The 27327-nt window shown below is 39.8% G+C and overlaps 1 protein-coding gene across 1 annotated transcript in view; it reads left to right on the forward strand.

Annotated features, from left to right (window-relative positions):
- Positions 1 to 26740, forward strand: part of foxo3b (forkhead box O3b) — a 76761-nt gene extending 50021 nt beyond the window's left edge. The window contains exon 3 of the mRNA XM_073055882.1: positions 24267 to 26740. The gene's annotated coding sequence lies outside the window, so the exon portion shown is untranslated. The remainder of the gene's footprint in view (positions 1 to 24266) is intronic.
- Positions 26741 to 27327: the final 587 nt, after the last annotated feature.

The raw sequence follows: 27327 nt of genomic DNA on the forward strand, positions 1-27327 counted from the left end.
CTTCCAGGGCTTGCTGCACTGAAGCATCCCTATAGCACCATGCTTCATGGTAGGAATTATGTGTGGTGTTTAGCTTGTGCCAAACATAGCATTTAGTCTGACAGCTTAAAAAGCTCAATTTTGGTTTCATCAGGCCGTCGAACCTTCCAACTGACTTCAGAGACTCCCACGTGCCTTCTGGCAAACTCTAGCCAACATTTCATGAGTTTTTTTCCCAACAGTAGTTGTCTCTTTGCCACTCTCCCATAAAGCTGTGGCTGGTGAAGCACCCGGGTAGCAGTTTTCATATGTGCAGTCTCTTCCATCTCAGCCACTGAAGCTTGTAACTCCTTCAGAGTTGTCATAGCTCTCTTGGTGGTCTCCCTCACTAGTCCCTTTCTTGCACTGTCACTCAGTTTTTGAGGACAGCCTGCTCTAGACAGATTTACAGCTGTACCATATTCTTTCCATTTCTTGATGATTGAATTAACTGTACTGCAAGGGATAATCAGTAACTTGGAAATTTTCTTGGATCCATCTCCTGACTTGTGCTTTTCAATAACCTTTTTCTGGAGTTGCTTGGAGTGTTCTTTTGTCTTCACGGTGTAGTTTTTGCCAGGATACTGACTCACCAGCAGCTGGACCTTCCAGACACAGGTGTATTTTTACTCCAATCAATCAATCACCTTGACTGCACACGGGTGATCTCCATTTAACTAATTATGTGACTTCTAAAACCAATTGGCCGCACCAGTGATGATCTAGTGTCATATTAAAGGGTGGGGGGGGGGGTGAATACTTATGCCATCAATTATTTTGTATTATATTTGTATTTACTTTAGATCACTTTGTAGAGATCTGTGTTCACTTTGACACAACATAGTCTTTTCTGTTGATCAGTGTCACACAAGCCAGATTAAATCCACTGTTGATTCAATGTTGTAAAACAATAAAACATGAACATTTCCAAGGGAGGATGAATACTTTTTATAGGCACTGTAGATGCAACAAATAGTTTGAAACGACCAGCATGTTATTTATCATAAATAGAATTAATTAGGGAAGTACTTGTGCTTCAGTTATATACAGCACTTTTAAATGTGAGTTCTGTGCACATACTGAACTTCAAGAAAGAATGTTAATGCAATGGAGGCAGTTCAGAAAAGGTTTTCTGGACTAATTCCTGGAATGGATAGGGTGTTTATTGGGGTGGGGGGTAAAACAATAATAGATTGGGCAGGTCAGGTTTTCACTGCATTTGAAAAACAGGGGTTTGTTTGAGGAGAAAATTTGTCTGCAACTTAGAGATCTACAATGGATATGGAAAAGATCATTCTTGTGGAAGGATGAAGAACAAACGGTTGCCTATTTAGGACAGATGAAGCAAAACTATTTTGGAGGATTAAGTCTTTGGAGTGTTCAAAGAGCTTTGGAATTTTGAATCGCAAAATTCAGAAAGATTCAGAATAAACAAGGACTTGACATTACTGGGTGAGCTGAATTGAGGTTATGTTCAGATTTGGTATGGTCTTACTGAATGGAAAACTAGTTTGAGAGTGTATTTCGGCTAATTTATTGGTATTTGATTTGACTGCTTCCAGTGCACAAACCTACCTGGGTACTCTTCACATTGAAGAATAAAAGCTTGTTACTAGTGTGACAAGCTTTGATGGTGTCTTTACATTACAGCCAGGACATTATCTGGTCCCATAACCTTTGCAGCGTCCAATTCTGCCTGATAGCAAATCCAAATTGGCTGAAGCTCACCTTCTGTGATGCTGGGGGATCTCTTGCGTGGAAGCTGAGATTAATTATCCATTTGACACTTCAGCTGAATGTGGTGCAAATGCTTCATAAACATGAGATACTGCAGATGCTGAAAATTCAGAATAACACACAAAATGCTAGAGGAGTTCAGATCCAGATGAAGTTTGAAACATCAACTGTTTATTCCTCTTCACAGATGCTGCCTGACTTTCTGAGTTCCTCCTGTGTTTTGTGTGTGATTGTAAATGCTTCAGCTTTGTATTTGCCACATTTTGGTCTCAGCAGCTTTTGATTTTGGAATTGCTTAGTTATGACATTTTTTTTATGTTCAGTGAGACGGAATATGGGGTGTTACTTCTCCAACCTCAGTTGGCCTCATCATGACAGACATGTCAGAATGGAAATTGTATTGAAATAGTTAGCCAATAGGAGACCTTGCCTTTTGTGTTCAACAAAGTGGTTAGTCACCCAGTCTATGTTGGGTCACACTGATGTAGAAGATGCCATGCCGGAAACACTTGATACAATAGATGATGCCAACAGACTCCCAAGTAAAGTGTCGCTTCACCTGGAAGGACTTTGAGGCCCTGAATGGTTGTGAGGGAGGAGATATAGGGGCAAATGTATCACTTGGGATATGTGACAGACTACGTGTTGGGGGCAGGGGAGACCTGTTGGGAGGGATGAGTGGGCATTGGATCACACTCGAAGTTTCATGGTTCTGCACATTCTGCAGAGTCAATTACAGATCGTAGTGTTTCACAATGGAGAAAGTTAACAACATCCCCACTTTCTGCCATGGATGCCTTGATATCTTGTCTAGTTTTTGTTTTGAAGGAATCAGGTAGTAAATAGACAAACAGCTTTAAGATAAATCGGTGTTTTAAATGATTCTGCCATGAAAGCTGATCATAACTTTCTCATGAGCTACTGTGAACAGCAATTTGAGTTACTGCTTCACACCTCCAGTGACCCAAGTTCACTACTGATTCCTTCTGGATCCAAGTTCACTCCTGGTCTTTGTGGAGTTTGTACATTGGACTATGTGGGTTTCTTCTGGGTGTTGTGATTTCTTTTGCCATTACAAATGTGTGGTCTAGTAGATTAATTGGCTGCTGTAAATTGCCATGTATGTATAAGATGAGTACATTGTGGAAGTAGATGTGAATGTGGATAGAACGCACTGGAATTGATGTAAATTGATGCTTTATGATAGCAGGCATTCAGTGGTCTTATGGACCTGTTTCCATGCTTGTATACCTCTAAAATAATGAATAGGCAATTTGCATAGAATTGAGATAGCAGTCATAATGTTAAACACTAATCCTGGGCCATAATAATCGCCTGTTGAAATTGAGCTTGCCCGCTTTGTTTCTTGATGTACTTTGTTTGCGAATGATTATCGGAAGTAGCCGTTGGAATTTATTCTAATTTGTATAACAGTCATGCTATGTCTGATGATTGGTTGGTTCAGAGAAAACAGGAAACAAAGAAAACCTGCAGCACAATACAGGCCCTTCAGCCCACAATGCTGTGCCGAACATGTACTTAGTTTAGAAATTACCTAGGGTTACCCATAGCCCTCCAATTCTCTAAACTACATGTACCTATCCAGGAGTTATTTAAAAGACCCTATTATATCTGCCTCCATTTCCATCGCCGGCAGCCCATTCCACGCACTCACTGCTCTCTGTATAAAAAAAAACCACACAGAGAAAAACAACAACAACTTACCCCTGACATCTCCTCTGTACCTACTTCCAACCATCTTAAAACTGTGCCGTCTCATGATGCTCATTTCAGCCCTGGAAAAAGCCTTTGACTATCTGCGTGATCAATGCTTCCCATCATCTTTTACATCTCTATCAGATTATCTCTCATCCTTCATCACTGCAAGGAGAAAAGGCCAAGTTCCCTCAACCTATTCTTGTAAGGCATGCTCCCTAATCCAAGCAACATCCTTATAAATCTCCTCTACGCCCTTCCTATAGTTTCCACATTCTTCCTGTAGTGAGGTGATCAGAACTGAGCACAGTACTCCAAGTGAGATATGACCAGGGTCCTATATAGCTGCAACATTACCTCTTGGCTCTTAAACTCATTCCCATCATTGATGAAGGCCAAAGATGATGTATGCCGCCTTAACCACAGAGTCAACCTGCACAGCAGCTTTGAGTGTCCTATGGACATGGACCTCAAGATCCCTCTGATCCTCCACACTGCCAAGAGTCTTACCATTAATACTATATCCTGCCATCATATTTGACCTACTAAAATGAACCACCTCACAATTTACTGGGTTGAACTCCATCTGCTACTTCTCAGCCCAGTTTTGCATCCTATCAGTGTCCCACTGTAGCCTCTGACAGCCCTCCACACTATCCATAACACCTCCAGTCTTTGTGTCATCAGCAAATTTACTAACCCATCCATCCACTTCATCATCCAGGTCATTTATAAAAAATCACAAAGAGTAAGAACAGATCCCTGAGGCACATCACTGGTCACTGACCTCCATGCAAAATATAACCCATCTACAACCACTCTTTGCTTTCTGTGGGCAAGCCAGTTCTGGATTCACAAAGAAACGTCCCCTTGGATCCCATGCCTCCTTACTTTCTCAATAAGCCTTGCATAGGGTACTTATCAAATGCCTTGCCAGGATCCATATACACTACAGCTACCTTCACAATCAGATCCGTAAGGCACGACCTGCCTTTGACGAAGCCACACTGACTGTTCCTAATGTTCATAAATCCTTCCTGTCAGGATCTTCTCCATCATCTTACCAAACACTGAAGTAAGACCCACTGGTCTATAATTTCCTGGGCTATCTCTACTCCCTTTCTTGAATAAGGGAACAACATCTGCAACTCTCCAATCCTCTAGAACCTCTCCCATCCCCGTTGATGATGCAAAAATCGTCATCAGGGTCTCAGCAATCTTCTCCCTCGCCTCCCACATATCATCCGGGTATGATCTGGGGTACATATCATCCAGTCCCAGAGATTTATCCAACTTGACGCTTTCCAAAAGTTCCAGCACATTCCTCTTTCTTAATGTCTATATGCCCAAGCTTTTCATCAGTTGTAAGTTATCCAACAATCACCAAGATCCTTTTCCATAGTGAATACTGAAGCAAAGTATTCAGTACCTCCGCTATCTCCGGTTCCATGCACACTTTTCCACTGTCACACTTGATTGGTCTTGTTTTCTCATGTCTTATCCTCTTGCTCTTCCCATACCTATAGAATGCCTTAGGGTTTTCCTTAATCCTGCCCGCCAAGGCCGTCTCACGGCCCCTTCTGGCTCTCCTAATTTCATTCTTAAGCTCCTTGCTGCTAGCCATATAGTCTTTTGGTTCTCTATCATAACCTAGTTTTTTGAAACTTTTGTAAGCTTTTCTTCTTGACTCGATTTTCAACAGACTTTGTACACCATGATTACTGTACCCTACCATCCTTTCCCTGCCTCATTGGAATGTACCTATGCAGAACACCACGCAAATATCCTCTGAACATTTGCCACATTGCTGCCATTCGTTTCCCTGATAACATCTGTTCTCAATTTATGCTTCCAAGTTCCTGCCTGATAGCTTCATATTTCCCCTTACTCCAATTAAACACTTTCCTAACTTGACTGTTCCTATCCCTCTCTAATGCTATGGTAATGGAAATAGAATTTTGATCACTATCTCCAAAATGCTGTCCCACTGAGAGACCCGACACCTGACCAGGTTAATTTCCCAATACCAGATGAAGTACAGCCTCTCCTCTTAATGGCTTATCTACATCTTGTGGCAGGAAACCTTCCTGAACACACCTAACAAATTCTACTCCATCTAAACCCCTTGCTCTAGAGAGATGCTAATCAATATTTGGGAAATGAAAATCTCCCGCCACGACAGCCCGGTTATCTGTCTCCCTATCTGTTCCTCAATGTCCTTGTTACTATTGGGTGATCTATATAAAAAAAAAGAAATAGCAGAGTTATAAACCCCTTCCTATTCCTAACTTCCACCCACAGAGACTCTGTAGACAATCCCTCCATGTCTTCCTCCTCTTCTGCAGCCGTGACACTCTCTGATCCACGGCCCCACCTCTTTTGCCTCCCTCCCTTGTCCTTTCTGAAACATCTAAAGCCTGGCTCTCTGAGTAACCATTCCTGCCCCTGAACCATCCAGGTCTCTGTAAAGGCCACAACATATAACTCTTAAGTACTGAGCCATGCTGTAAGCTCATGCACTTTGTTTATGATGCTTCTTGCATGTTTGTTCATAAGGACGATGGAGAAGTATCTGAAAAGAAAAAAAATATTGGGAAGCAGGATTAGTTGAATTGCTCATACAGTGACTGCATGCCTTCCTTCCATGCTGTAGCTATCCTTTGGTTCTGCACTTGGTAAAGTTAAAGTTTAATGCACTAAGAGCAAAATTTTGATATCTTTCAACCGTGCACCTTCATCCTATTACTTGATTATACATAAGAACCTCCATAGCAGCAGCCCACACTGAACTGGCAATACCAAAGTTAACCCAACACCTCCAGACTCCTGCTAGCAGGACCAAAAAGACACTGATGTAAGGGCACAGTTTAGAGAGTCTCAGAGCAGTGAGCATGATTGGTTGTGTCAGGGCAGAACATTAGCTCCATTGTTGATTTGGGTATATTGGTGAATTGTAAACTCTCCCTTTTCTGCTCAATCATTTTTATTAATATATGCACCCCTTTTAGCTCCATTCTTGTATCTTTTCACTTGCTTTCTCCATACCTCCTCTTTGTTTTTGGTTAGTTTTTTTGCTTGTTTTTCCTGCTTTCCAACATCTTATCTTTTGTACATCCATTTTCCCTAGTGTGCTATCACTTTTTATTTTCTATTTTCGATAAATTTTGCTGCTATCTTGTCAAATGAATCTACAGCAAACTGATGACTGTGGTGTAACAATATCTGAACAAAACTTTACTCTCCCCTTAATATGCTGGGCCTAACTAGCTTCATCAATCCTATCAAAAATCAGGAATGGGGATGCTTGCTGATTGCTATCTAATTTCATTCATCACTCGCAGCAAATTATTAGAAACTCGACTACTTACATCGTAAGTACCATGGTTACTGTTACAGGTCAGAGGCTCGGTATCATGAGTGACTTAACTCACCTGACGTGCATAAGTGTTTCAACCATCTACAAGACAGAAATGAGAAGTATGATGGAATACTCTACATTTTTTTGTTTGGGATGAGCTTCAACTCTCAAAATTGGAACTGGGTCAAAGCACTCTTATCAGTAGCCCATCAGCCATTCTAACCATTCATTCCATTTGCCACAGATGCACAGTAACTGCACTGTATGCACCATCTGCAGGATGCACAGTTAGGTTATTCTGACGGCACCTCCCAAATCAGTAAATATACAACCAAAAATGGGACAGAGGCAGCAGGCAAGTGGAGGCACGTCTGCAGGTCTTTCCTGACATGCCAGTGGTACTTCATTGTTGGGTCTAAATCTTAAAATTCTCTTCCTAACAGCATTGAGAGTACCTGGACAGCAGTTATTGGATTGAGGAGGCTGGAACACTGGAGGTGTTTAAGGAGAAAGTGGATAAATGTTTGAGGGGTTGGGAAATTGAAAGCAATGTGAAACTGGCACAGAAGGAGTTGAGGTTTGGGAGAGAGAACTCTTGATTATGGTGGGACCACGGTGGTATGTGTGTACTTCTCTTGCGAGTATTATGGCTTCAAGGCTCCAGCTCACCACCATTTTCTCAAAGGCAATTAAGAATGAACAGTAAATCCAGATTCATCAAGATCCTAAAATACAAATAATTAAAAAAAGAAACCCTACTGCATGTTGTTATTTCACTCATCCAACAAAAATTGTTTACAATGTATACAGAACCAGCTTTTTAACTTAAGTAGTAATATCAGCCTGCTTGAGTTTTTAGCTTGAAAGCTGAAATGTAGAGGCATTGAACTGTAGGCTGACCCCAGCTGCAACCATCATGAAACAAGTGTGTTTTGAAGTCATTGTAGTGAAAATGGGTTCCAAGCTGAAGGTGCATAATTCCACCCTTCATGCCCTCAAGAAGTAGTATTTGGGAGAGTGGTTGACCATCAAGAAGGAAAGCAGGACCCAAGGTTCTGTTTTTGTTTGGATCAATGAATAAGAGGTATAACCAATCCATTTTAATTCTTGAATGTTTTTTTAAAAAAAATAATAATATTAGGGAGTTTGAACTGCGGCCAATCAGTGAATGAGAGTCATTAGCAAGGGCAAACAAAAATAAGGCAGGTGCAAGTGGAGCGGCTATTGTGTGAGTGGGCAAGTGTCGGTGGGGAGGCTTTGGCTCATCAGGCTTAGGTAAGATAAGCATCTGGTAAGTTTTTCTCTTTGTTGTTCATTCCTTGTTTGTTTGTATATAGAATAATGAGCACGGCTCCAGGGTCTGTGTGTTTTTTGTGAGATGTGGGAATTCTGGGAGACCTTCAGCCTCCTGGATAATCACATCTGCGCCAAATGAACTGCGCTGCAGTTCTTTAGAGAACTGGAGCTGCAGCTCGAGGAACAGGAGTCTGAGCAAGTGATAGATAAGGGTTACAGGGAGGTAGTTACCCCTAGATTACAGGAGGCAGGTAACTGGTTGACTGTCAGGAGAATAAAGGGAATTGGGCAGCCAGTACAGAGTACCCCATGGCTGTTCCCCCTCAGTAACAAGTACACCATTTTGGATACTATTGAGGGGACAACCTACCAGGGGAGCTGCAGCGACTGGGTCTCTAGCACTGAGTGTGGTGTTGTGGCTTGAGAAGAGGGATGAAGAGGATTGCAGAAGTGATAGAAGATTCCATAGTTGGAGGAATACAGATGAGATGAGATAAAGGCATCCAGATGGTACGTTGCCTCCCAGGTGCTAGGGTCAGGGATGTCTTTGATCAGGTCCACGGCATTCTAGTGGGGGAGAGTGTGAGCACTCAAAAGTCTTGGTACGTATTGGCACCAATGTCATAGGTAGAAAAGGCAAGTAGGCCCTGAAGAAAGATTTTTAGGGAGGTAGGTAGAAAGCAGAAAACACTAGACAACAAATATTTTGCTTCCTGAATTCTTTTGGTGTATCTTATGGATTTTGGGCTGCTGTTCATGAAAGTAACCATGAAATCTCCCAATCATGCAACACTTTTTTTTTAAATCACTATTTCAATTCATAATTCAAGTCACTTAAAATGTCCACAATGTAAGCTGAGAAGGTTTCTCTCTTGTCCAAGCATGCCTGGGTATGCTTAGGCAGGGCAGATGCCGCATGGCAGGATAGGTTTTAAAAAGGCTATAAAAGAATCATGCACACATCATGCATTACGTTTACATGTATATTGGTTTGCAGTCATGTTGATGCACATGCTCTACGTGCATAGCGTATGTGTATTCATTATAATAAAGGAATTGTATTTTCAGGGCTATCCGTGATAGCAAAATGTCTTGTCAATGTTGCAACAGCCATGGTACTTTCTGTTGTATTTGTGATGGGTATACACTTAAATCTCAAAAATGGAGCATGACTCCTCTTATTAAGATAGCCTATGATTTCTACTTCGGCTGTAAAATTGGCCACCAAGACAAAGCCTGGTCTCTATGCATTTGTTGCACAACATGCACTGTCGAGCTTAGAGCCTGGCTCAGAGGTACTCAGAAGTCAATGCCAAACAAGAGAAAATCTGCAAATGCTGGAAATCCAAGCAACACACACAAAATGCTGGAGGAACTCAGCGGGCCAGGCAGCAGCTAGGAAAAGAGTACAGACAACGTTTCAGGCCGAATCTCTTAGGCAGGAGTGGAGAAAAAGCTGAGAAGTAGATTTTAAGTATGGAGGGAGGGGGAAGAGAGAAACACAATGTGATAGGTGAAACCTGGAGAGTGAAGGATGAAGTAAAGAGCTGGGATGTTGATTGGTGAGAAAGACAGAAGGCCATGGAAGAAAGAAAAGGGGGGGGGGGAGGAGCACCAGAGGGAGATGATGGGTGAGCAAGGAGACAAGATGAGAGAGGGGAAATGGTGAAGGGTGGGGGTGTTGGGAGGTGTTCATACCATCAGATTATCAATAATTCATTGTCCCGATAATATGGTGAGAGTAGAAGGATCATGTGACACTGCTACTTCTGTCTGCCCAGTGTTTCTGGTTTCTCTGCTAAAAATATGAAATCCATTGAATACCCCGATCTCCGTTCATCCATGTGCCGTATGACAATAGTCTTCCATTACCAAAGCCACTAGCATGGAGTCTAGAGGTGGCAGACAAAGATGCCATGATGTATGAGCCAGGAATGGAAAACAACACTGATACTGATAATGATTTTGAACCCTTTATGTTGAGTGAGCCTCATCTGATAACTCAATCTGAGTTAAATGATCTGATGAGAGACTTAAGTTTATCAAGGGCAAAAGCAGAATTACTGGGTTCAAGACTGCAAGGATAGAATCTGTTGACATCAGGCACAAAAACTTCCGTTAAGGATTTCAATATTTGAGACAGATGTTTCCCACAATAACTGATGCTAAGATTAAGGAAGGCATTTTTGTTGGTCATCAAATCAAACAGGTTATCAATGACAGGCAATTTGAAGAGCTTCTAGTGGGATCAGAGAAAATCACTTGGAAGGCATTCAAGGATGCTGTTGAGAATTTTCTTGGCAACTACCAAGCACCAAGCTACATGCAGCTGGTAGATGACCTGCTTCAAGCATACAAAACCATGAAGTGCAACATGTCACTAAAGATTCGTTTTCTGCATTCCCACTTGGACTTCTTTTCTGCAAATCTTGTCATTGTCAGTGATGAGTGTAGTGAAAAGTTTCACCAGGACATTGAGTCATGGGCAAATGGTATCAGGGCAGCTAGAATCCATCAATACTGGCTGATCAAGAAGCCTTTGGCATTGAGTACAAACAAAAATCATCAACAAAACATTTTTAGCATGAACTATTGCAAAGCGCAGCACTGTTTTGCAATTAAACTCATTATATTCAATTAAAGTTAGTTTCTGGTTTCTCTAAATTTGTACACGATACATGTAGTCTGAAATTTGTGTTTAGCTTCAAGCAGTCTATCCTAACAATAAAAAATGTCTTGAGGAAGCAACACTTCTGAAAATATTTGGTGTCCAGTGAAAGTAGGACCACCATGGTAGTAATCGCTGGATTGCTGCCTGTGCCATGTGCCATTGAGGGTAAGAACAGGAGCATTTGGCAGATAAATGTATGGCTGAGGAACTGGGGCAGGGGTTCAGATTTCTGGATCATTGGGATCTATTCTGGGGTTACACCTGAACTCATGGGACCAATATCTTTGTGGGCAAGTTTGCTAGAATTGTTTGGGACGGTTTAAACTAATTTGGCAGGGGTTGAAACTGGAGTAATAGGGCTGAGGATAGGGCAGTTGGTTTACAAACAGAGGTAGTGTATAGTGAGACTGCTAGCAAGGAGAGGCTGATGATAGGACAAAATTTGTAGTCAGTGGGTTGAGTTGCAATGTAAAAAGGAGGACAAAATTGAAAAGAATGATGAATACAGAATTGAAGGTGTTATATTTAAATGCACTCAGTATATAGAAAAAGATAGATAAACTTGTAGCCCAGTTGGAGATTGGCAGGTATGACGTTGTGAGCATCACTGAATCGTGGCTGAAGGAAGATTATAGCAGGGAGCTTAACATCTAAGGATACACAGTGTGTTGAAAGGACAGCCAAGAAGGCAGAGGGTGTGGGGTGGTTCTGTTGGTCTTTTTTTTTTTAAAGTCAAGTTTAGAAAGAGTTGACATAGAACTGAAAGGTGTTTAATCATTGTGGGTAGATTTAAGAAACTGCAAGGGTAAAAAGACTCTGATAGGAGTTATATACAGGCTTCCGAACAGTAGCAAAGACGTGGGTTACAAATTACAATGGGAAATAAAAAATGCATGTTAAAAGAGCAATGTTACGGATTTCAATATGCAGTTAGATTGAGAAAATTCGATTTGTTCTGGATCCCAAGAGGGGGAATTTGTAGAACGCCTACAAGATGACTTTTTAGAGCAGCTTGTGGTTAAACCCACTACGGGATCAGGTATTCTGGATTGTGTTTGCAATGAATAGAGAGTTTAAGGTAAAGGAACCCTCTGGGGTAGTAACCGTAAATAAGATAGAAATCAGCTTGCAATTTGGGAGGGAGAGCTAAAGTCAGATTTATGAGTATTACTGTGCAGTAAAAGGAATTACAGAGGCATGAGAGAGGAGCTGGCCAAAGTTGATTGGAAGGGGACACAAGTAGGGATGACAGCAGAGCAGCAATGCTGGAGTTTCTGGGAGCAATTTGGAAAGCACATGATAAATGCATCCCAAAGAAGTAGTAGTATTCTAAAGGCAGGATGATGCAGCCATGGCTGACAAGGGAAGTCAAAGCCAATATAAAAGCCAAAGAGAAGAGCAAAAATTGGTGGAAAGCTAGAGGATTGTGAAGCTTTTTCCTTCAGATAGATAAAGAGTAAAATGGAAGTGAGAGTACATTATCAAACCATTGGAAAATGATGCAGAAGAGGTAGCAATGGGGGGGTAAGGAAATAGCAGATGAGCTGAACAAATCTTTTGCATCAGTCTTCACTGTGGAAGACACTTAATATGTTGGAAGTTTGAGAGTGTCGGGGGCAGAAGTGAGTGAAGTTGCCATTGCTTGGGAAACTGAAAGGTCTGAAGGTAGATAAATCACCTAGACCAGATGTACACCCCATGGCTCTGAAAGAGTTGGCTGAAGACATTGTGGAGGCATTAGTAATGAGCTTTTAAGAATCAATAGATTCTGCATAGTTTCAGAGGACTGGAAAATTGCAAATGTCATTCTGTTCTTCAAGAGGCAGAAGAAAGTAAATCATAGGCTTCAGTGGTGGGAAATGTTGGAGTCTACTGTTAAGGATGTGGGTTGCCTGGTTAAATCTTTGAAGAAATTGAGTATCTGTGGATGTTGTGTACTTGGATTTTCAGAAGGCCTTTGATATGGTGCTACACATTAGGCTGTTTAACAAGTTAAGAGCCCACTATATTACAGGAACGATACTAGCATGGATAGAGCATTGGCAGAAGGCGGAGTGGGAGTAAAGGGAGTCTTTTCTGGTTGGCTCCAGGTGGTGTTCCACAGGAGTCTGTGTTGGGATTATTTTTTACATTATATGTCAGTGATTTGGATGACAAAATTGATAGCTTTGTGGCTACGTTTGCAGAAGACATAAAGATAGGTGGGGGGGGGCAGGTAGTGTTGAAGCAGAGGCTGTAGAAGAACTTGGATTAGGAGAATGGTTAAAGAAGTGGCAAATGGAACATGGTGTTGGGAAGAACATGGTCATGCACAATGGTAGAAGAAATAAAAGCATAGACTATTTTCCAAATAAAGAGAAAACACAAAAAATCAGAGGTGTAAAGGAACTTGGGAGTCCTTGTGTATGATTCTATAAAGGTTAATTTTAGAGTTAGTGGTGAGGACAGCAAATGTGATGTTAGCATTCCTTTTGAGAGGACTAAAATATAAGTGAAGGATGTAATGTTTAAGCTTTAAGAGGCATTGGTGAGACCTCACAAGGAGTATTGTGAGCCGATTTAGGCCCCTTATTTAAGAAAGGATGTGCTGACACTGGAAAGGGTTCAAAGGAGGGTCACAAAAATGATTTTGGATTGAGAGGTTTATCATCTGAGAATTGTTTGATTGCTCTGAACTGTACTCACTGGAATTCTGAATAAAATGGGGGGGGGGTCTCATTGAAACCTATTGAATGTTGAAAGACGTCAGTAGATCAGTAGATTGGATGTGGAGAGAATGTTTCCTATAGTGGGTGAGTCTAGGACCCGAGGGCACAGCCTAATAGAGAACTTACATTTAGATTGGAAATGAGGAATTTCTTTTGCCAGAGTGGCGAATCTGTGGAATTTGTTCCCACAGGAGGCTATGGAGGCCAAAGCATTTAAGGCAGGGGTTTATAGATTCTTGAATAGTTAGGGCATGAAGGATTACGGGGAAATGGCAGGAGATTGGGACTGAGACGGAAATGGTTCAGCCATGATGAAATATGGCAGAGCAGACTCAAAGGGCTAAATGGCCAAATCCTGCTCCTATATCTTATGTCTTAATTTTAATGTCCAAAGATTTTTTGGCAACAGGTTTGTCTAAAATTTCCTCAGTTTTAGAGGATGCAAGTTACAGAAGAGACACCAAGTTATTTTTTGAACACTAGTTCTGATGAAATCTCATTGCTCTGAAATGTCTCAATTTTCCTTAACAGATGCTGTTTGACACTGAATATTTCAAACTCTTTTATTTTTGGTTTTCATCACCTTTTGTATTTGTGTTTGGATAGTCCTGTTTTTTTTTAAAGTTTGTTATAGGTAGCTTCAATGTAACTAACCATTAAACATTATGCTGCTGAGAGACTACAGCATTAAACTACAAGTTTTGCAGCATTGGCCCAATTATTTTTCAACATTTTCTCAAAAGTCAAAGTTGTATTTATTGTCATATGCACAAGTACATGTATGCACAGATTGTGCAGTATCCCAGGTACATAGTATCAGATGAGTAGCATTTGCAAGAAAATCATAAATTAAACCTAAATTAAGCAAATCCTATTCAATTTTTACAAGGAAAAACACAATTAGAACAACATGAGAATCTACTGTAATGCAAAGTTATCAGAATGTGCTATTACTGAGGAATTGACAGGGTTGTGCAAGGTTGATTGAACCAAGGTTGATTCATTCTTCTGTAACTTAACGCCTGATGGTATGGCCCAGATGGTGCATTTATGGTACATTTAGAGTGCACTCCGTCAATATCAAAAATGTCCTTTCTTTGGTTAGGAGACCAAAATTGTCTGTAATATTACATATCCACTTTCACCAAGTTTCTCTACAATTGCAATATGAATTTTTTATGCAAATCTTATAAGAGATGTTAACATGTTTGTCTTTCTAATTGCATAATACACTTGCATGTTGGGTTTTCAGTAACTTGTGTGCTAGCAAACTCTGGTCCTTGTGAATATCAATGATACCAAGTTAGTTTAACATCTAAATTTATCCCTGGATTTTGTATTTGTGTCTGCTACTGTAAGAATAGCAAAGTTCAATTTGTTTTATAAACTGCATCTGGTGCGTAATACTGGAATTATTAACACTCGAAGTCTGTTAAAATTCACATTGTCTTATCTAATGCTGAGGTAATTTTTACTTTGCAATTTACTTAAAACTTGGAGTGTACTATAACAAAGCCATTTTGCTGTCTGTTAAGTTGCACTAGTGAGATTGCTCAGGTGTCATGTCTCTATAGCTCCTATTTGCATTCCATATTCAACATGATTACTAAACAAACTGATTTGAAAGTTGTTAAGACATATTAAATTAAACACCATCTTTAAAGGGGGCATTCAAAAGCTGGTATTCCAACAGATAAAGTAAATAGGAAACTTTTTTTAAAACTTGTGATTGGCACAATGTCTTTATTTCTCACGACCCATGTGGCATTATAGCCCATAGAATCCATGCTCATTCAGAGCAATTCAGTTGCACACTTATAACCGTTCTCTCATGTACCCATCAGTTCATACTACCCCTGCATTAGCATAACTAGTTGGCCTATAAATCAGTACATTTTTGAGATCTAGGAAGAAATCAAGCTAGCTTATTGTCATGTGCACAAGTACAATAGGGTACAAATGCAATGGAAAATCTTAAATACAGTGGCATTACAGGTATGTATGTACAACACAAAATACAGTTTACACATATTATACAAAACAGTGAAGAGAAACTTTTTAAACTAACATCTTTGTTTTTGCACAATGACACAATCAGCGACAAGTCCTTGTGTCTAAGTCTATTCCCTACAGTGCAGAGTAATGTATGGTCATGCACTTTGGTAAAAGGAATAAAGGCATAAACATTTCTAAATAGGGAGAAAATTCAGAAATCAGAGGTGAAAAGGGACCTGGGAAATCCTGCATGACTCCCTAAAGATTAATTTGCAGGTTGAGTCAGTGGTAAGGAAGACAGATTCAATGCTGGTGTTCATTTTGAGAGGGCTAGAATATAAATGCAAGGATGTAATACTGAGGTTTTATAAGGCATTGGTCAGACTACACTTGGAGTATTGTGAGCAGTTTTGGGCTCCTTGGACATTGGAAAGGATCCAGAGGAGGTTAACAAGAATGATCCCGGGAATGAAAGGGATAATGTTATGAGGACCATATGATGGCTCTGGGTTTGTACTTGCTGGAGTTTAGAAGAATGAGGGGGATCTCATTGAAAGACCTAGAGAGTGGACATGGGAGAAGAACTATTGGATAGCGGGTGAGGCTAGACCAGAGGGCACTACCTCAGAATAGAGAGATGTCCATTTAGAACAGGGATAAGGAGGGATTTCTTTTGCCAGAGGTGGTGAATCTGTGGAATCTATTGCTGTGATGGCAAAGTCAGTGGGTATATTTAGAGCAGGTTGATAGGTTTTTAGTTAGCAAGGTTATAGGGAGAAAGCAAGAGAAAGGGGGTGAGAGGGTTAATAAATCAACCATGATGGAAAGGCAATTCAGACTGGGCAGAGTGGCCTAATTCTTTTCCTGTCTTATGGTAGTGCAAGTGGTCCATAGTGTTCCAATGCTGAGGCATAATTTCGGTTATGGTTGTAAGTTTAAGAACTTGATGGTTTCAGGAAATTAGCTGTTCTTGAACCTGGTGGAGTGGGAGTTTAGGTTTCTGTACCTCCTGCCTGATGGTAAGAGTAAGAGAAGGGTATGATCTGGATTCTGGGATTCCTAGATGATAGATGCCACCACCTTGAGGCCTTGCCTTTTATGGATGCTGTTGTGCTGGGAAGGGCTCTACCCATGATGGACTGGGCTGTGTTACCTCTTGCATTCCTCTGATGAAATCAGTCAGGAAACTCCCAACAGTGCAGCTGCGTTTTTTTTTATATAAAGAGTATTGGTGACATGCCAAATTTCACTGACTCATCACCACCTGTGATTTGACCTACGGCTTTGGAAATCCATGAAGTTACAGGGAGAACTTGCAAACTCCACACAGCACTAGAGGTCAGGCTTAAACCTGGGTTGCAAGAGCTTGGGCAGCAGCATCACCTGCTACACCACTGTTGCCCTTTAGAAAATCACAAAAGGCTAAATTTGGTAACTGGTTTATTATTGTCAAATGTACCAAGATACAGTAGAAAGTGTTTGCTTGCACGCCAACCAGAAAGGTAATTCTGTACATAAGTACATTGAGATAGTACAAAGGGTGAATAAAAGCAAGCAGAAATAGTGTTATAGTTACAGACCAGGTGTCGTGCCAATAGACAAAGTGCAGGTAGACTGAGAGATCAAGAATTCCTTTATTGTACAAGAGATCTGTTCAAAAGTCTTATAACAGCAGAGTAGAAGTTGTTTTCAAGCTTGATGGTATGTGATCTAATATTATTGTTCCTTCTGCCCATTGGGAAGGGGAAGCATGATCAGGGTAGAAGGGGTCCTTGATTAGTATGGTGTTTCCCCATGGCAATGGAAACTGTAGATGGAAGGGGAAGGCTCTTTTTTATATGGACTAGGCTGCAACTTAGTAGTTTTTGGTTTTAGGTAGGGCAGTTGCCTAGCAAGCTCTTGATCTGGATTGTGGGGTTGAAAAAGCCAGATATAGTTGGACTTTTTAGATTTTCACTTTTGTGATGTGCTTTAAATGAAGACCGTTGTTTTCGGGGAGATTGGACAAGTTGTACAGGATTTGGTACACTGCCTTAATCCCAAATTTCTGCTCATCTAATTGAGGGATCTGAAGATTTGGATGGTGTTGGTGCACATTTGAAATGCTATTACTATGGGCATTGGCCAGTATGAAATAAATTATTGAGGTATCTGAAGGAGAGAATGCTTTTCAATTGATTCTGCTATAACGAATAGATGGGCAAGAATGGATTTGGGTACATGCAGTCCCACCAATTGGATGACAAAGCTATTGGAAGAGGATAGAAAGGTTTTAAAGATTGAGGAGAACCAAGAAGGATCTCTAATAGTCACACATGGAGTTATTTGTAACTAAGACATTTTGTATTTTAGCAGGAGTAGGAATCTGAAGAGTTCCCAGGTGGAATTGGGAAAGATGGGCAATGATTTGTGAGCCAGCTCATTTAAGGTTTTTGGCAAGTGGGTGAAGAGGGGATGGTAGATTGTAAGAATAAAAGATAATAGCTTTAGAACAGACAGAGACTTAAATTTTAAGTAAAACATCTGTACTTAGAGGTACAATTGCAAAAAATGCTTGCAAAACTAGGTCTTGGCATTCTCTTGAGCCCCAGGAAGATGAATTGCTAACTTCAGTCTCCAAGGGACTGAAAAGATTCCACAGAAATGAAAGAACAATGTCCTCCTAAAAATGGCTCATGACATATTTTATTTTGATTGATGTTTGCCATTAGAGATTCCACTGACTATCCATGTTTAAAGCATGGTGTAAACAAGACCAGCTACATTGTGGTTTCAGAAAATATTGCATAATGCTGAAGGGTGAGCAGTATCTGTCTTTACAGTTAAATACGTTTAACCTGTTAGAAGTATTAACTGTAAAACAAAAATTAACACAAGCTTGTGCTGGACTCCATAAAATGAGTATTGTGTAGTTCATTATCTGATTTTGCTAGTGTGCAAATTAAGAAATAAACTTCAGAATCCTTCACTTTAAAAATCTGACTGTATTTCTTACATAGTTTATTGATCTCTTTCATTTTTTCCAGCTGTAGTACTTATCTGTAATTCCGTCTCCCTAATCTAATCAATAGATGAATTTGAATTGCTTATCTTGCTGATCCTTCTCTTACTGGAGCCCTTATGTGCCCTTAAGCACAACTGTTCTTGATATCCTTCAGATAGCATGACAGTGCTAACTTTATAGTTTAAAAAAATGCAAGAAATAAGAAACAAGAAATTCTTCATTCCAGAGATGCCAGCAGAAATAGAAGCTTTCAGTTTGTTAGTTGTGACTCCCAACAATTACCAATATTGAATATTCAGTACTGTATCTTGCTTTGATGGAGACTTTTCCCAGTTGAGAGTTCACCATAGAGACTTGTTTGCCTTAAATAACTGATTTCCTGTATCATATCAAACATGACCAGATGAATTGTTTGCTCAGATTATATCTAGAGCTAATGATTGAGTGATATTCTAACCTGTTAATTAGATGTATTTTCCCCCTGAGATTCGGGCATGTTTTAAGCAAGAATTGTTACAGTCCCCGGTGGTGCTTAAGATGCCCTGAGCTAATACACCAGTTTAAGAATTTTTCTCTTCAATGGCTCTTTAGTTCTCAAAACAATAGTTCTCACCAGGCATAATATTTGACTTTGCTAAGAATGGAGCTACCAACTAAGGAATTCCTATTTTCATTTTGCTTAAATCACTAATTGTTTAGTTTGATTTTGTGTGTTGTGTTACGAACCCCGTAACTGGGTCACTTACCGGCAAAGATAGAGAGGTCTGTTGAAGTCTGATGGTACTATCTTTAACAGTATTTATTGGTAAAAATACACAAAAATAATATCAATGCAAACATACAGATAATATACATTGTCAATACTAGATCTAAATTGCGGGTATAATAATAATCAATAAGAAATAGCTCTGTCGTTGTCTAGGGGATAATGTATTGTCCGATGGAAATATAAAAGTCACTCAGTTCTCATTCAGGCTGCAGCTTTTTGGTTGGAGAGAGAGACATTTTTAGAAACTTGCCAGCTTTCCTTTATCCGATCTTGATCCGTATTCGTCCTTTAGCGAGGCTGTTCCGTGGAAGACTTGTCATCCAGGCAAGGATGGACACACACACAAGCCCCCACCGGTCTCATACATTTCTCCTGGTGCGTCTGAAGGGGTTGTTCCCCAGACCCTCTTTTATCCTCACTCACGGGGTCTCAGATGTCAGTCAGGTTGGGATGATGCAATCCCTCAACCAGCCCATTCTGGTCATTCCCTGAGGGCTTCGATGAATAGTACAGTACTCAATACACAATTCCGTCTCCAAGAGACAATGGCCATTATCAATGGTTCTGCCTTTCTGGGGCCAGGACACACATTCCAAAACCTGTGTATTCTGGACGTCTCTCTCTCATTTCCTGGGTCCCAGACCCAAATTAATAGCGATCTTGCGATTCTCGAAAAGGAGGGGGTGACTTTGTACCCTTCGGCCCCTCAGAGTTGTGGCACATTCGTAACAGTTGGCAGATTTACTCTGGTTTGGCTTAAGATTCAAGATTGTTTAATGTCATTTCCAGTTCACACTTGTAAAGGAGAACCAAATAATTGTTACAATAGAAATTATACTATTAAAATATTCTGTTGCATTTCAAATAAAATCACAATGGTGTTGATTGCAGTTGAGGTTTTGGGTTGCCAGAATCCAATTGAACACAATTGTTAACATTTTAAAATTTCAGACCCATCTTCCAGTTCTGATGGTACACTAATTATGCAGTGTACTGAATCAGTGTTTGTCAGTCAACAAAACTTTATCTGGAGTAATTATTCAAACTAGTTGTCAGATGCATTGCTACGCTCTAGCTTATATTTTGTACTGAACAATATAAAAGATTGTAAGTTCATGTTCAATTCTGAGGGGCATACACCTTGTTCGTTGTATTCCTATAGCCAATATTCAAGTTGCTGTACAAATATTGCTCCATTTCCTACTTGTGACACTGTCAAAAGACTATGTGATTACGGTGGTGATTTTTAAAAGTTTTGTGAGGATCAGTTATTTTTATTGACCAATCTTTCCAATTGGCATTTTCCTTCCTGCTGTTGATTGGCTCTATTTCAGCATAGTAATAGTGTTGCAGTTCATTCCACCTGCAATTTAAGGGATTTAGTGTTCCCACAAATGTACTGCAGTGCATTACTTTGCTACTTAAACAGCATTTCCAAAACCCATTCCTGTTGGCATCAAGGATAAGGGCAATGGGTACAGGGAACACAGCCATTTTTTGTTGGATCTAATTCCAGAACAAACATGAAAGGACTGTGAAACGGTTTTGAAGTGTACTTATCTGTTCATGTAACAAATGTACTTCTGTGACATTGAAAATGGCCATTAGCATCACAGTCTAAATGTTACAGCATTTGTTGCACAGTAGGGATCATATCTGTTATATCTCTGGATGGACAGAATCCATATTAGACTTGGGGAGGATCTCTTTTGAAACTCCTCCCTAAGATGGCAGTTGACAAGGATCCCAGCAAGAGGTTTCCCTCTGGCTGGCAGGCAGACCTTTCTGTAATTACTGAAGATGATCATGAATACATCATCCCTTATTTCCTCTGGCATGATTTGTCTTCTCTTATGGTGATGAGGTCATGAATTCACACCAGAAATATTTGTCCATATTTTAATACTAACAGGAATAGTTTCTGTTCTAAAGGCCTTATGTTTGTAATGTGTGAAGAACTTTTTTTTCAGCTGCTGAAGTTGTAGCAGATGTGTTTTGGGATGGAATCAAAGACATTATCAGACATCAATCCTGGGATCAAACTAATGATTTCTGCTCAGGAGACTTTTTCCACAGCCTATATGATTTGGAGATGAGAATGTTTCACACTGTGCGCCTTAAAACACGGCAGAAATACTAACTATTCTGTTTATACAAAATCTTTTAATTCATTTAATAGGATGGGCATTTTTTCTCATGTTAATATCACCAGCACAAGGTTCTAATTGGCTCTGGTTGGTGGGCCACATGGTCAGCATGCTTGATGTCTGGCTTCTGAAACAAGCATTTACTCTGAGCTTTGTTCAAGGCAAGAGGTTCCAAGGAGGATGGAGAAAGCATTTAATGTACGTTCACCAAGTTTGCATATATAACATTCTAAATGACTCATGGAATCCACTGGCCTTCAACCACTCAAAATGTTGTACTTTCAGACCAAAGAGAAGACAAATCCAGACTACAGAACGAGCAAATCGCATATTGAATAACCCTCTTAATCTCCCTGAGCAACACCTGCCCCATTGAAGTATCCATGGCTCGTGCATTGGAGTCTTCAGCCATCTTAAATTATACTAGATCCATATGAGGTAGATATGAGAATATGAGATAAAACAATGCCATTAGTTTGGCTTCAGGAATAAAGTACCACTCCAGTGGGATGTTGCTCTAGATTTTGTATTCGAGTCTTTCTAGACCGGCAGCCACATTTAAAATCATAAGGTTTTTTTTAGTGGCGGTATTTAATAAACAGCATTCTTCAAGTCCAAGCAAGTTTTAGATTTCTGTGGAGACATGAGAGACTGCAGGTGCTGGAATCTGTAACAGAAAGCAATCTGCAAGAGCAACTCAGTAGGTCTGGTAGCACCTGTGTGAGGAAAGAAACTGTCGATATTTCAGATCCAAATGCTACATCAGTACTGGGAGTAGAGAGATGAGATGACCAGCATAGAAAGAAGGGAAGAGGCAAAAAGGTTCTGAATGGGTCATTACAGATTAGAGAGAACATTGCTGAGATTCTTGAAGTTCTCCCCACCCTTTTCCACCTTTTACAGGTATTACTCCCTCCGTGACTCCCTGGACACTCATCCCTCCACAACTCTTGTTTATGTAGCAGTTTTCCCTGACCTTGCAATAGATGTAATTCTTGTCCTTGCACATCCTCCCTCACCACCATCCAGGGACTAAACAGTCCTTCCAAGTGAGGCAAAGGCTCACATGCATTTCCTTCAACTTTGCCTTTTGCATTTGGTACTCCTGATGTCATCGCCTCCACGTCAGCAAGATTAAGCACAGACTTGGTGATGGAACACCCACACTCAGTACACAATGGCCATTTGTAACAACCAGCTGTGGACCATTTCAAATCACCTTCCCATTCCCAAACTGAACTATGTATCCTAGGCCTTCTGTACTGCTAGGATGAAGCCTTGCACAAAAGGGAGGAGCAACACCTTGTATTCTGCCTGGGTACTTTACCGTTCAATGGTACACATATTGAGTATTCCAATTTTAGGTAAAACTCCTCCAACCTTTCCCTTCCCTCCTGCCTTCCCCCTTCACCCCCTCCTTTTGATCCACTGCCCTTCTCATTATTTATCCCCTTTCCCATCCTATACCCACCTCCCCTCACTTACCTGTGACCCTTCCTGCCTCCATTAACCCACTGTACAGAGTTCTTCTATACCACACCTCCACCCCATCCAACAACTCCCATCTGATTCTAACTGTTGTTCACCTCTCTTATCCTAATGGTTCCTTTCACAGTTCTTTCACTTATCCAAATCCAGCCTTGGTTATACTTGGTATTTCTGCTTATCTTCCTTTAGCAGCTGTCTCCCATTTTCACACTCTTGCATTTTCCTCCTCTCTTGGTCTGCTTCCATCTGTCATTCCCCTGTCACAGTCTTCCATCTCCATCCCATACTCCTCCATTACTTGCCGTCTCACATCCCTCCTCGGTTCACCAGTTGCACAGGAATCCTTTCTTGCCATCCCCTTCTCTTATGCTGGCTCTCTCACCTCTTCTATCTGTCTTGATGCAGGGTTTCGACCCGAAACATCAACCGTTTCTTTCTTGCCACTGACACTGCTTGACTTAAGAGTGCCTCCTGTAGATGGTTTGTTGCTTTTAGGTTTCTATAGTGGCATGTTTGAAAGTTCTCTAACCCTACATGGTTAATTACTTCACCAATGGGGTAGATTGAATTCTTACTGGGTTATTGAAGGTTGGATATTTATAAAATTTGTAAAGTTGGAGGCAACACCAGCTCCATAGCAAAGAAAGTCCAGCAGCACGTCTACTTTCTGCAAAGGCTGAGGAAAGTCCATCTCCCACCCCCGATCCTCATCACATTCTACAGGGGTTGTATTGAGAGCATCCTGAGCAGCTGCATCACTGCCTGGTTTGGAAATTGCACCATCTCAGATCGCAAGACCCTGCAGTGGATAGTGAGGTCAGCTGAGAAGATCTTCGGGGTCTGTCTTCCCGCCATTACAGACATTTACACTACACATTGCATCTGCAAAGCAAACAGCATTATGAAGAACCCCACGCACCCCTCATACAAACTCTTCTCCCTCCTGCCATCTGGGAAAAGGCACCGGAGCATTCGGGCTCTCACGACCAGACTATGTAACAGTTTCTTCCCCCAAGCCATCAGACTCAATACCCGGAGCCTGGACTGACACCAACTTACTGCCCTATTGTCTTGTTTATTATTTATTGTAATGCCTGCACTGTTTTGTGCACTTTATGCAGTCCTGGGTAGGTCTGTAGTCTAGTGTTGTTTTGTTTTCTGTGTTGTTTTTACGTAGTTCAGTGTAGTTTTTGTACTGTCTCATGTTGCACCATGGTACTGAGAAACGTGTCATTTTTACTGTGTTCTGCACCAGCAGTTATGGTCAAAATGACAAAATGTGACTTGACTTGAAAATAGTAATTATGAAAATGAAGCCGCGTTGTTCTAATCCTCTATTCCTTTTATTTCCTCTTGTAGGTTAGTAAACGGAATCATTTTTGCCAGATCGGCTATCATCAAGATAACATTGGATTTTAGCAAGTTTTGACAGCTGTGAATCTGATATCGTCATCTGCAGTGGGACAGTTCCTGGAATTTCATCTCAATTGATATAAGATGTTATACAATTTACATTTAAAATGATTTTGAAGTGTTTAAAAATTACACTTAAACTGTACAGTTTCTCCTGCATTCCATTATATTTAACTGTATATAAATTGTTGATTAATACGGGTTGGTGCATAATTTTAATTTTATTTGATAAGAGCATCTGCCTATTGTCTCCATTGTATTAGGATGATTGAAATGTTGATAGAATGGGTCTAATGAGTAGTGCCAACAAAAGCAAGAATATTAATGAGACAATTAACACATAAATGATGAAATGAAGTGGGACAAATTTGGTGTTGTCAGAACGCCAGAAGACTTTAAAGCAGATGATTTAAAAAAAAATCTTTTTTAACGTAATACGCAATTGATTAATTGGCATTTTTAAATAACTTGAAACTGCATGAGCTTATTCAGTGTTGAAGTGCTGGTTTGAATGGACACCTCCAATTTATGACCCAACTTTATTTGGTCTTCTGTAATGGGGTTGGTGATTAAAAATACATTTGTGTGTTGACATTTCACTTAGCCTCAGTAAAACTTCAGACTTTGCTTGGCTTTCCGGACCAGTGCTATGTATAGACCAATCTTGTGAGAAATTGATGGAAAGTTTTTTGTGTGTGTGTCTACACAATATGACATTCAGAGAGAAAAAAAGCCAAAATAATTTTCTCTCAAAGTTGCATGCATTGAAATTTTAATATATTTACAAGATTGGACAGTTTTCTCTATACATTCATAATTTTTTCCAAAATTCTTATACTTTTAAACAAAATATCATCCTCCCCATTCTGAGTACAGATTGATTTGATATAACAAATTGTATCACCAGTTGACAAGCTGCCTCCCTTTTGAACAGAATCATCAATGGTCAGCTTTAATGTGGTCTATTTTCGGTAGGTACATTTATACTTATAAAGTAAATTGTTTTCAATAATGTATTTCTGTATGACATTTGTACATTTATTGAAAGTTTTATTGTACTGTGTACCCTTGATCACCTTTTTGAAATGTTTCTATATAAATATACAGCAGCTCAGATTGCACCAATTTATGCATATTTCTTCAACTAATGTGGAAGATTTTTCTCTTTCAACAATGGGGTAATGCACATTTATATTTTACTATGTCCAGAGACAAATCATTATGCATGATTATTTAGTAGTAAATTAGCAGTTTGCTTCAACTCATTGCATGAAGTTCAAGACCATCGTGGTCATTGATGTCAGTGCTCCTGGGGAGTGAGCAGTGATGAAACTCTATTGTATAACTTACCTGTCTCTCATAAATGAATTCTTGTCTTTTCATCATGGAAATCACCTGAAAAGGTGTGCTATATGCTATTGTATTTGTAGAATGATAGCATATCAGTTATGGCTGTTGAATTGCTTTCATCAAATATAAATGAAGTTTAAGGTAGTATATTCATTCCTTTCATTTAGCAATATTTTTAATCTCTTGATCTTTTTTTTTTAAAAAGAAACTTCTGAATCGGGTATTCAGAGAGAATTCTATTCCTGCCAATTTTCACAGCCACGTCATAGAAAAGTAATTAAAAAGACCCAAATTTCTGCTGATCCCTTTGGAGTCTTAGTACAAATCATCACCCAAGTCTGAATATGTAGCAAATCTTGGGTTGTATCTCAGGATATGGAGATGGAATTGCAGTGATTTACTGTATCACAGTATAACAATATTTATGTAAGCCCTTTTGTGGTTTGTATAAAATTAATGGGAGTGAAATATAGTGATTTTATTCTTAGAAATTAAATAAGTCCTAATGATTGGAACTTGTACAACTCAAATCATTCATACATGAGCCAACTTGCTAAATTCACCTGTGCACTGCACATTAATCAGATTCTGTGGCATAATTGTTGTTGTTTCACTTCAGAAAATAGGCAAGTGGTATGTTAGCTATCAGTTAAATCTATTTGGTTTAATGTACCTTGTATGAAACTGTTACAATTCTGTTTTCTGAAACAAATCATGTAGTTTTTAAATTAAGTCTGTTCATTTTTCATTTCTGCCTGCTCCTATTGTTCAGAAACACGGTGTCTGACACTGATTAAAACTGAGCTGGGATATCCTGTATTTTATTTTTCAAGTTCATATATTGGGATATATAATGTATATAAAAATTTATATTCAGATACATGAATATACTACCTTCCCTTCACCTCCTGTAAATTTGATAGTTTTGACAAGAAACCAGAAGTTCTATTGAACTGCAGTTTTTTATTAAATAAATTATTGGTATGTATTGCAATGTACTTCATTAATCTGTGCTCTAGAAGAGTGCGCATGTAAAATAAAGCTTGATAACACTATGTTGAACCCTGAAAGTTCCAGTTGTCACGTGTAAATTATACTTGTGGATTAGTCCAAATGGAAGGTTAGGTGTAAGAACTGTGGCACAACAATTTACCTTTTTGACTAGGTTGTGTATGATTCTACCTGTATAATTATCTAAGCTTATGGCATTTTGTGAACAATCTTGGAAGTTTTTAGTTAGAACATTCAAGTTCATGTTTATTGTCATTCAACCATGCACATGTATACCATCAAATGAGACATCATTTGCACAAGATGCACATCACAATACATATAATTCTCATAACTCAATATTACCTCAAATAAGTTAACAAATAATAAGGTACAAATAATAAGGTACATATACAAGATTGAAAGTAAACAATATAATGCTACTACTGCTTCATGTGTGATGACATCTGGGTGGCAGTATGGAGTTCAGTAGGCTTAAGGCCTGTGGGAGGAAGCTATTTCCCATCTTAACAGTTCCGTGTCTTAATGCTATGGTACCTAATGGCACGGGGTCACAGACAATGCTGAGGGCCCTGCTTATGCAGCACTCCGGATAAATATCTCAAATGGATGGAAGAGAGACCCCAATGATCCTCTTAGCAGTTCT

Source organism: Hemitrygon akajei, chromosome 9 (assembly GCF_048418815.1).
Source record: "Hemitrygon akajei chromosome 9, sHemAka1.3, whole genome shotgun sequence".
In the NCBI taxonomy this organism is placed as follows: Eukaryota; Metazoa; Chordata; class Chondrichthyes; order Myliobatiformes; family Dasyatidae; genus Hemitrygon; species Hemitrygon akajei.